The following is a 12,497-nucleotide window of genomic DNA, read 5'->3' on the forward strand; positions in this document are numbered from 1 at the left end:
CTCTCAGCAACAAAAGAGAGATTTAAAGCAGTATGAACGTGATGTTTCTCGCCATCTTTTCCTGCGCATCTGGCGCCGCACCTGTAACTCAGCCAGGGACCACCCGAGTTCTTAACAGAGGACCAAAGTACCGAATATTATCATGTATTCATGATTTTCTTAATAGTTTTGCCGACACCCAGTCTGCATAATGAAATGGTCACATACTGTACGTCGTACACCAATAATAATATAACGTGCCAAATTGTATTTTTACTTGTTTAAAATTGCGCATCTTTCTGCATTAATTTTTTTTATTTCTGTTTTTCCAGATGACGATATAAGTAATTTTTTGGATTTGTTGGAATAATATGTATTTTGTATAATGTATTATTATATTAGATTATTTCATGCAGAACATAAGGATCTTGTGTGCGCAATGAATTACAAGATATGTAGTTCGCAGTCCTTTTGGGATCTTGTGTGCACAGTTGAGCCTTCATGGCACTCTGCTGAATACACTAAGTCTTAACATCGTGTTGCCACATTTCAGAGGAGCTGTAGGTGTGTCAAATGTATTTAGAATGAGCGCGAGTAGTGCTTTGTCTGTATATAAAAAACGAATCTGTAAACTGTTGCGCTCGGATGTGGGTTCGATTCCCGCTTGGGCTGAATATCTGGTTAGGTTTTTCAGAGCTTTCACCAACTGCAAGGCGAATGTCAGTTAATCTATGGCGAATCCTCGGCCTCATCTCGCTATCACCAATTCCATCAATACTGAATAACCTAGTAGTTGATACAGCGTCCTTAATAACCAAGTAAAAAAGTTTATTTTAAACAGTTGAGGTAAATATTTTTAGTATGCGATGTGCATATTGTGACTATGTCTAAAGGTTCAGATATCTTGTTTTTACTCTAATAGACGCAAACGTGACTCGAACCCTCACCCTCGGAGCACGCTAGCCTCTAGACCCGTCAGTTACCTGATACCTACTCACTGCAGACACTGACAAGAGCGGAGTGCCAAATTAAAGTAAACACTAACTATCTGTTATATTGTTTACTATTTCTTCGCTGTAATTATCACAGAATATCGCCCCTCTGGTGTCAAAAGGATCAATATTGACATAGGTCTATAAACTTGTAGCCGGAAGTAATTTTGGATAAAGTACAAGTGGGTGAAGTTGTAGGATTATTGACTGCAGAGACCTGCTTATACAGGGACATCATTTTATTTTTACTTCAATTTTTATTGTACCTGAGTTTTGAATGTACTTCACTCCCACCCCTTCTACTAATGAAGTTCAACCGTCCTCCACACAGATCCAAGACCGCATATACAGTCATAGTAGCCTTACGGTCATAGTAAACAGTAGTTACGTTCCAAAAATATGTTCGCGTTTTCCAGACACGAAAGAGCGTTCAATATTGAATCATTTTCGCACAGGTACTGTCATCCATTTGCCTAGGTCGTATCCCGGTTTCCCCCACCAGCTTTTATTCGCCAGCTAGTGGCTGGGCTGTCTTAGCTCTTTTCTGAAAACATTAATTTCTGTTAGGAATTGGACGTGTACGTAATATTATGCAACTGTTTAAATTAACTTAAATGAAGGGCCTCGTTAAGTAATTAACTGTCACGTGATTTCCCCCCTTTCTACGATCCTACGACATAACCACTTGGACGGACAGTAGATAGCATGTCTGAGTAATTTTATCTTTTCGGATCGGGCGGAAGTGAAGATTGAATTTACAGTATGTAAGGTACTCTTTTATAGAGTAGGTACAGAATTATTTCAACATGAGTTACTAGTACGAAGGACGAAACTGGTAATTGGAATTAGGTACAATAGTCTATAGTGCGATAATATGCATATTAGAACTGAAGCCTGTATCGAAATGAACGGCCGCCATTTTAAAAAATGTGTTTAAATATCCATATTATGATTATTTTTCAATTTAACTTCATTCTCTATATTCTACGCTAATGTGTTGTAGACAGTATAATATACACTGCATAATGAATACGTCCGCATGCACAGCTCAGTTCGTGAGTAAAAACACTCATTGTTAATACTGTACTGTATTTTGATTAAACAAAAACCTAATGAAAATTATCGAACTCAAAATCGCGATATTTCCTAGTTTACGTAAATGGATGAACTACTTTTCTTCCCTCCTATACCTAGTAAAGTGATTTGTTTGCATATTACGCCAGTATCATCGAAGTCCAGTCGTGGAAGGGGGTAGCAAACGGTGTTTCCGGTTCTTAATCGTTGACCCAAAGGTATAGCCAGGTTAATGTCAGAAATGCTAGTGAAAATAAAATGATGTCCCTGTACAATCGAGACTCATATCTAGTGTTGCCTAATAAAATTGTATCCTGTCGTAAAATAAAACAAAATGAACTCAACTGTGACATTTCATTGATAAAAGAGCATTTAAAGTGGCACTGGCCAGAATTTTCGGCGTTGGCTTCCGCCTCGTGATAGTGTACACATCCTGCGCGAGACAGACTTCCAAGTTGCCGAATTAAAATGGTTATTGCAATATTCTCCTAACTTCCCGGGTAAACGACCACGTATCTGTGTCCTGTAAAGCAGACAGTTCCTGCGTTGCCAAAACAGCACGAGTCGATTTATTTATAAAAATATTGATGAAATTTAATAGCATGAAATTTTAACAAGAAGTCGAAGCCAGGACACACAGATTGCTTTAAAAATTGTAAATAGACTTTATTAAATTCTTGTGCAATCGTGAGGCGCAAGTATGTGAATCGTCCCAAGTTCAAGAAACAAAATTTTAGGAAAATTACAAAAATAGATGACATAAATATAAACATGAATGTTAAATTTGTTATCTATTTGTGTTATGTGTAATATTTACGTCATGAGAGATCAGGTAATGCATTAATTTCTTACTGAATGAAGTTGGTACATTGAATATTACATTTTCTTTGGCAGTGCGTAAAGTGATTACTTACTTTTTGTGCGAGATCGTGCGAATTTGCTTGGTTTCCACACAAAACCAATCCGCGGAAAGTCTAAAATTCCACATTCAGTATTCCCAACTGAACACACATAACAATTTCCCTCTTCTTACCGCTTAAGTGACATATTGATTTTACTGCTTTAGGCTTTTAACATATTATTTTTAGAGACGTTCAATATAGTAATAATTATAAATTGGAAACTTACCACTGCAATTTCACCTAAATTGCACTCTTAATTATTGTTTTTAAATATTTGCAAAAATTAAGTAAACTCTACAACTCCACTAAAGTTATTGCATTCGTGATGCAAGTAACATTAAGGAAGCCGTGAAAAAATCAACAAGATTCCAGACTCATCATAGACTGGGGGAAAAAAAAGACAGACGTATATCACTGCCTGCTGGAGTATAGTAAACACAGAAAACATTTTAAAACAACAATGTTGAAGATAGATATTTTTGTTTTGCAAATTTGCCGTCATTGAACAGAAACCAAGATGGAGATTTCATTGCAACTAATTAGAAATTCCTCTTTCAGGTATGTAATAAACGATCTTCGCACAAAATAATGTACGATACACGAGCGGTATGTTTTCTTTCAATTCTCGGAAATTAAAAAACCTCAACTACGTTTCGCTTTTTCAAACTTTTCCTCGAACATGAAAACTTCAACATACCGCTCTTGTAACGTATATTACTATGTACGCACTAGTGTTTTAAAGGCTCATTTTACGCACTGATATACAGCAGGTAAAATGCAACTTTACGCACTATCGTAGAAAAACTGATGTGAGGGCGGCAATGAACCTCCGGGATCCTTAAAAGCCAGTAAGTAAGTAGTAAGTAACCTAGTATAATTTAATATACTTCAGTATTTTCTTAACTCATAATCTAATTTAATTTACAATAAATTATAGCGAAAACGTGTATAATACTAGGTTATTCCCTTTAAGAGATAGATGGGGAAATCTGCAGTATGCAGAATATACTCGTAGATACAAGTAAATTCATTGTTCATGAACCTAAGCGAGAACTTTGAGAACGAGGTGCACGAATAAAAAAAAAAAAAGAAGGATCTTTGTCGAAGGTGAATATTGCTCTTTAACCATAAGTATTGTATGTAGGTACCGTACGCGATAAACAGGATGTGCAGCCACCAATGTCTTTTTATATAGGGAAGGGACTATGGGGCTTGAATTCCTCGTACTCTTTTCTCTAATTGCAGAAAGAACGAATGAAATTTTTAATAGGATATAATATAATCGCAGTAGTATCACGAATATTCGTGCATTTTATAGGTTAGAAACATGCAGTTTTGAATGCTTATGTATGATGACTTTGAAAATTTGAAGTTAAAACATGTTTTCAATAAGTTACATAGACTACATTATTTATAGGCCTATACATGTTTTTTTTTTTTTTTTTCACTACGGATTCCCAGCTCATCTAGAGTTTACTGTAGGCCAAGTATCGTTCCATTGCAAAATGCAGTCGTAAACTTCGGGGACTCCTACAATTATTGCATACAATCTAAGCTAACATATGCATATGTTTTTATAATTTTTTTTTTCTTTGCCCTCTTCCACAATGAAACTGTAGCCAGCAATTCTTTATTTGAAGTAGTTCTTTTTGTTTAATAGGGGCAATTTTATTATTTATACGTTTTTTAAGGTTGAAAACATATATTCAGAATGTTTTGGGACCTGATTGAAAGCAAAAAGCTTTCCCTGGTTTTTACATGTAGGAACACAGAAAAAAAATTGGAATTTTGAGTTATTTTTAAATCCTCAATGTTTATATATTGGAAAACAAATGCACACGCAAAGCGCATCCCTCAAAGTACACGTGCGCTATCTATCGGTGCTAGTTCAGGATATCCCTATAGAAGATACTGATATCCACACCTGCGCTGTGTTCACTGAATGTTTGTTCGCTTCACTTGACTCTTGTAGACTCACTTTCTTTGCTACGACAATCTGTATTATTTTCTTCTCCAGCGACACGCCACCGGATCATTCCTGGCACATCATCGGTTGAAAATGCACGCAGGAAGGAGGCAACTATTTTATGTCATATCGAAGCTGCTAATATTGATGTGATTCACAACAGACATGCATCTACTATGAGCTGTGACCGAGTAGTTCGATCTCCAACCTGTCACACAGACGGCCCGAGTTCGAGTCCCGATCAGGCCATAATGACAGGCAAGATCGCAGTTAGGGGTTTTCTCTTAGTTCTCCCGCTTCTCCATTTTATGCATCTTCATCAATCCCTCAGCATCTCCATATCATTCTCCTATCGCCGATTGGCCAAAGGCAGAGGAGTCTGGTTCGAGTACGAGTGGGGTTGCCTGCTGGGAACCCGAAACACAGCGAACCTTGGCGCCTAGTTGGAAGAATAGAACAATAGTCCAGAGGTGGTTTTCCAGACAGACACCAAAAAAAATTAAAGGATTGTAGTCAACAGGTCTTTGGATGGACAAACGTTTATTTTAAAACATATTCCGCACAGTTAGGCCTATACTGTACACTGTGCTCCTCTGTAGATTTGTTTCCTCTAGAGCGAAGGAAACGTCACTACCAATTTCAGATTAGCGATTGAAATGATCTCTTAATGCGTGGACAGTGCAGCTGCGTCCAGCCATTAGTCAATCATAGTACTTACAACTCGCGTATTAACGCAACTACACTTAACGCACTAAGAGGGCAGTGGCGGACACCAGTGGCGTAACTAATCCGTCGTGAAGGCCCCAGAGACCATCATTATCAATATTACGATTGATTATAATATAATAATTTAAAGTTATTTGTTATATTTTTACTTGAATAGTAAGTATTAAATTAATACTATATCGTAACCACTATTAACTATGAATTCCCATTCACAGTAGAGAAGGCAGTGCATTTTCATCCCCGGGGCAGTTCATCAGACAAATAAGCGAATTAAACATTACAATTTTCACTTCTAAGAACAATATATATTATCTGCAGCCCTTGTCCAAAAACTGAAGAAAATTAAATTTTATTCGAATCTATTCCAATCAGATTTTCTTTCTTAAGCTGGGCCCACACTATATAACAAAACACGTTATATAAGAAATTTTATACGCAACATGTTTCTTTAACTTGCTATATGTTATACTTGTCTTGGTATCAAAATAATATTTTTGTAACAAATTATGTAACTCGATCAATTAAATTTCACGTTTGAAAATGGCGTCGAGTGCAGAGAATGTATTTCTTGCTGCTTGTGTGATTCTGGCAGGAAATAGTAGGCCTTATAAACGAAAATGTTGGGTGCGACCATCTTTACAAGCTAGAAAACAATACAGTGGAATAACCTTTAAGCAGATCTTAAGTGAGATGATGGTCATTCCTTGGCAGGGGGAACTTCGATGTAATGGAAGTTTAAAAAACTTCGTTTTTTATTTCTGTCTTTGTACAGGGTTGTTTCCGACCTCTGATAACGAATTTGAATGAAATCATGTGCGTCAGGAGTCACACGACAGCTGAACTGTGGCGCGAGGTGACAGACCAGTAGTGAGTGATCTCATAGTCAGAGTGCACGGCGACTCACAGCAGAAATTCCCAAGAAAATCGAGCCTTTTTGGGAGGGATACATAACAACCCTTTCCAATGCCAAGTACAGTTAAGTCAAAATAAAAGAAGCCTGCAATAAACGAGGTTTCTTTATGTCCAAGAAAGGCATCTTCTGTGTACTTAATAAGTGGGGTGCGGCGACTTGTGACGGGGGTGGATTTGCTTGCTTTTCCACTCTGGAATTAATCCCATCCGAGCTTTGCCAGTCTTATTGGGTACACACAAGATGTCTTTCTTGGAAATAACGAAACCACGGTTTTTGCAGGCTCCTATGATTTTCACGTAGGCTAACCGTACTTGGCTTCGGAAAGAGTCATGTACCCCTCCTAAAAAAAGGCTCGATTTTCTTGGGCATTGCTACTGTGATACACCGTGCACTCTGATTATGAAATCACTTTCTACTGGTCTGTCACCTTTCTCCGCAATCCAGCTGTCGGTGTGATTCTTGACGCACATGATGTCATTCAAATTCGTTATCAGAGATCGGAAACAACCCTGCAGTCCATATCAGTCGGATCCCATAATGCCCGTTTTTCTCTGAACAGCCCAATTAACTCACAAGTTGCAGTCTTGTTCCACTTCATTATGCCAAGTTAACTTCAAAACACAGTTGAATAATCACGCCAAGCGCACAGAGAATCCGTACAAGATAGTACACAATAATGCAAAAAAACATGACGTGATGATCCCAGCAAGACTCAGTTCGTACCGTTTTATGCAGCGGGTGTGTTTTATAACAAGTTACAGAGATGTGAAAATTATTAGAATAATCTTAATTTTAAAGGTTTTTTAATAGTTCCTTCACAAATATTAATTGAATTGATGATTATTGGTATATGTTACTATACTGATGTAGGATATATTTACTACTAACAATGCCGGAAAGCATTGTTGTACATTGATAGTTTTCTTATTTTACAATTGTTATGGGAATTCAGAAATTATTATATTATGTTGGCGGAATTGGAAACATAAAAAATTATATGCACAAAACAGATGTATACGTTCATTTGAACTTTCACAACAATGTAAACGCAAAGAACAATTTGTTTAAAGCATTTCTTAATTAATTTTTGATGTTTCCAATTCTGCCAACATAATATAATAATTTCTGAATTCCCATAACAATTGTAAAATAAGAAAAATACCAATGTACAACAATGCTTTCCGGCATTGTTAGTAGTAAATATATCCTACATCAGTATAGTAATATTATATACCAATATTCATCAATTCAATTAATATTTGTGAAGGAACTATTAAAAAATCTTTAAAATTAATATTATTCTAATAATTTTCACACCTCTGTACATGATGCGCGAACATGTTATATAACGATGTTTTATAACATCTTTTGATCTTTACTGACACCCGATGGATAACATATAACTTGCTATATAACACAAAAAAACTCATATTGTATAACATTTTCTTCCCGTTTCTACAACAAGTTATATAACTTTGTTATACAGTGTGGACCCAGCTTTACATTTCTATGGAGTATTACATGAGAAATAGTGATATAAAACGACAGGGATGATATATAGCCTATGTTACAAAAATGTTCAGTTCAAAGGGAGATAGTTTAATTATACACAATATGCCATGTAAGTTACGAGTAGTAAACAATATTTTTTGTGTGTTTAATTTGGTGGTTTACGCATCAGCAAGATTAAGTTTGGGGTTGCTGCGGCACTTGGAATCGTATTGGCTGTTGAAGGCTCTTCATAGTTGTTACGTCACAGAGATCAGAGCAGGTATGGAAATGAGCTATTCCATCTCAAATCGACCGAAATATAGAGAAAATTGACCTTACAATTTCTAAATACAATAGAACTTTTTTTTACGTAGAGAACTGTGATACAATGCTTTGTGCAAAGTTTGAGGCATCAGAACGTCATAGTGTTTAAATTAAAAATATTTAAATTTATCGTATTTTCATAAAATTAGCAACTTTAAACTGTTGTTGCTCCGAAACCCTTTCACCCAATGATCAAAATCATGGTTTATTTTGATGCTGAGAAATTAAAGTTTATATTGACATATAAACAGATTTTCTTACTTTTTATGGAAATGGAGAAATTTAGATTTTTCCTCATTAAGACGCCTTTGCTAAGGAAAAAAATATTTTAAAAATATATAGTTAGATTCCGCATTGAAAGTACAAACAAACACATATTTTTTACTGATGGCACGTTGATAAGAAAGTATTGAAAATATCAAATAAAGAAAATAAATAGTACGCGCGTGAACTAACCAGCTGACTGTGAGACGGGAGCTAGCCGAGATAAGCAAGGCCAGGAGACACAAACACGTGATGTGTTGTCTAGCAGTCATGGCTGGGCTAGCTTTATCACAGGTTTTCATAAACACAGGAGTAAAATGACGCCCAACGCTCGATTATCTTCAGCTCTCGGCCAGTGCGTGCGGTACTGCGCCGTTCAAGTCTAGGCGTGTGAAAATAATTTATTTAATACCCTCGAAACTTATTGCCGAGCCACTAAGCAAACAATGCCGAATCCCTCTTAATAATGCAAGGTTTTTTCTCAATATTTTTTTACATTTTTACAAATTGGCAAAAAGCCTAAAAGTAAGTAAAATCAGATTATCTGTCTCTCTGTATATAATAGAAATAAGGATTACTTCTTATCATAACCTACTAAATGTCAGCTTCAAAATAAGCTCTCGTTCAATGTTCTGCAGTAAATGGTTCCAGAGTTCTGAGCGCTGAAAGAGGCTTGTTTTTCTAAAATACGCTAAATTTGTCGCTCAATAGTACGAAAACCGTTTGACTTTCGATAGTATATTTTTGAAAATGCACTCTCCTTAGCACCTTGTATAAATAGGGGAAAAATTAGAGTGTAAAAAATGCGAGGTTTTTTACTGATCGATTTCATATGGAATAGCCCAAATGCAGCAATAAGAATAATGTGATATTTTTACAAAAGGAATGACGACTTATCATGTGCAACTCCTAAGCTTCTATTCAATAGAACGCTTGCTCTTATTTATTTTACTACAATATAATGATCCTAAGAAAGTTTGTATAACTTAATGATACCTACTGCTTCCTCTTTTCGACAATTCTAACTATAAGCATTACGCAGGCACCTGCTGCGGTAGCTGAATGGCCAGTCACGCAGGCGGCTCGGGTTCGAGTTCCCATTTGTCACTGAAAAATCCATAATGACACTTGTGGCGGACAAGGTCGCAATTGACATTTTTCTCGGGTTTCTCCCGTTTTTCTCCATAATAGACACCTACATCATTCCGTCATCATTTCTCCATTTCGTCGTCATTCCATAGCATTCCCCGATAGCCGGCTGGCGACGCACGGAGGGGGCTGGCCTAGGGTCGTATTCAAAGTTGACTTTGGAAAGTACAAAGTCACCATTTTCCTATTCACAGTCGACACTTTGACGAAAGTAAACTTCAATCGTGACTTTACTTCGAAGTCGCCGGAAATCGAGACTTTGACTTTGACTTTCGTTCGTGAACGTAAGGAAAATGACTGATATTTGGAAAATTGTTGAATTTTCCGAGAATATTGAGGACATCCAGGAGATATTAAAGCTGCTCGAGTTCCTCAGCGTATTATTACAGATTATAAATTCAAATCAAGGTACAGACAGCAATAAATACCTCGTCATGTTTCAACTTTCATTGATGAATAATGTCGACCTGGTTGGCAAGTTGGTATAGCGCTGGCCTTCTATGCCCAAGGTTGCGGGTTCGATCCCGGGCCAGGTCGATGGCATTTAAGTGTGCTTAAATGCGACAGACTCATGTCAATAGATTTACTGGCATGTAAAAGAACTCCTGCGGGACAAAATTCCGGCACATCCGGCGACGCTGATATAACCTCTGCAGTTGCGAGCGTCGTTAAATAAAACATAACATTTTTTTATGAATAATCAGAAAGGGTTGTCTGTTCCACCAATAAATAATACAACTTATTTCATCGCGATTTTACGCTACAGGTACCGGTAAGGACTGACAGCTTAATATTGATTTTGACTATTTAATTCTATAAAGAATAGGTTATACAGTTGGGTATGCAGTTAATTTATAATCCTGCTGTCGTCATAATAATGCTTTCTGCGTATTGATTTCAAATAATTTTTAAGTAGTTTCTGCAGACAAGCAGGGAATAACTATGCCAACTGTCAGCAGGATAATATTTCTCTTTCATAGTCTGTCATTGGTGGCACCTTCTTATCTTCTATATCTTCAGAATAAAATTATTTTACAGTGAAATAATTTGAGAGCTTAATGCGAAACTAATGTAACTACAATCGATGTTTTATTCACAACAAAATTCTTAACAGGCAATACCATTTCATATGAAGTCTACCATCATGTTTTGTAGTTACGAATTGTGTTAGGCCTATATACAAGACTGTTCGAACTGAGTTACGATTTTTTGTGGCCGAGTAGAAGAACAAATTATTATCGATTGGTGAAAAGACCTAAAAATGTGAATTTTTGTACTTACGTTAGTTTCACACTAAACCCTCGAATAATTTATTATTCTTATGTAAAGCTGCAAGAACGGTTAACAATCGCTCAACGTGTACCGATGTTCAAGTGTTTAATTGATTTGTGACTCAAAAGATGGCTTTGATTGTGGCAATGCCTACTCTACTTCACCTATTCATTAATTTAATTCGTTTAGAAGGCAGTGATTGTGATTGCCAACATTAGAACAAGATCGTCAAATCTCGACTTACTAAAGTCAAAGTCAAAGTCTCAGAAGGATTGTCTATGAATAGGACTTTTAACTTTACTACGAAAGTCGACTTTGAGAAGTCTTCATCCAAAGTCTAGTTTATGAATACGGCCCTTAGGGACGAGGGGGGTTGCCTGGGTACGCAGCGAACCTTAGTGCAGTCAGCCGGTGTGGGTATGGGAATGCGCCTAGCTTGAGAGTTAGCGCAATGTATCGTAACAGGTAGCAGTGTTGGCCATAGTACCCCCTCTATTCCATGTATTGCATAAACAGCCTATTGCAGAAGCAGAATTAGTTTCCACGCTGTATCAATAGACTGCACGAGTTCTGCCCCTCGTCTGCCTCTCCTCTCCTCTCCTCCCCGCCCATTAGCACATGAGCGCAGATATGTTTATTCAGCTCCTTGTCCGTATTGGAACTGTTTCAAGTCTGTCTACATTACGCATGAAAACTGACACTTTGCGATGAAGGCAATTTCGTCTGGGCTCACATGACGGCATTGAGTGGGTTGTCAAGGGCAGGGTAAATCTCATAATTATACACAGACTGCGAGATAACGCTCAGTTCAAGGGTGACAACCCCGCATGGCAGTCTACTTGAAGCTGACACAAGTAATTACCGAATTCTGTTCTTTGTTTGAATTGCAGAAACTATTTGGACAGCATAAAATAAAAGTTTACAAATAAATGTATAGGCCTACCCACACGGATGCAAAGAAGAAGCCAGGGGAAATAACACTGTTCTACAAGGGTCATTTTTCTTATATGAAAATATGTGTTTCCAAAGGATTTTCATATGGCAAATTCAAATCTGAAAACAGAAATTCGCTATCAGGCACAGTTTTTTAGTTATACGAGAATATACGTCTCATTTAACTAACTTGAGTTTAACCTGGAATTCTTGTTAGAGGAAGTGAGTATTGTTTGTTTACACGAAATATTGTTTCTGCATATGCACAATTCAACTCATGATGACATTCTGAAATGATGTTTGTGACCTAATGAATACTTTGAACTTCAAATACGAGCCACAGGAGTGGAGACTTTTTTATAGATGCCTCCAAATACAGTCTAAAGGGAGTTCTCCTTCACAATGAGAACATAATGCCTTCTGTCCCAGTTGCCTATGCAAGTATGACTAAGGAGTCATATGATATTTTTAAAAAATATGCTAAGATCAATCAAATATAATGAGCACAAGTG

The sequence above is a fragment of the Periplaneta americana genome, chromosome 12 (genome assembly GCF_040183065.1).
Source record: "Periplaneta americana isolate PAMFEO1 chromosome 12, P.americana_PAMFEO1_priV1, whole genome shotgun sequence".
NCBI classification, from domain to species: Eukaryota; Metazoa; Arthropoda; class Insecta; order Blattodea; family Blattidae; genus Periplaneta; species Periplaneta americana.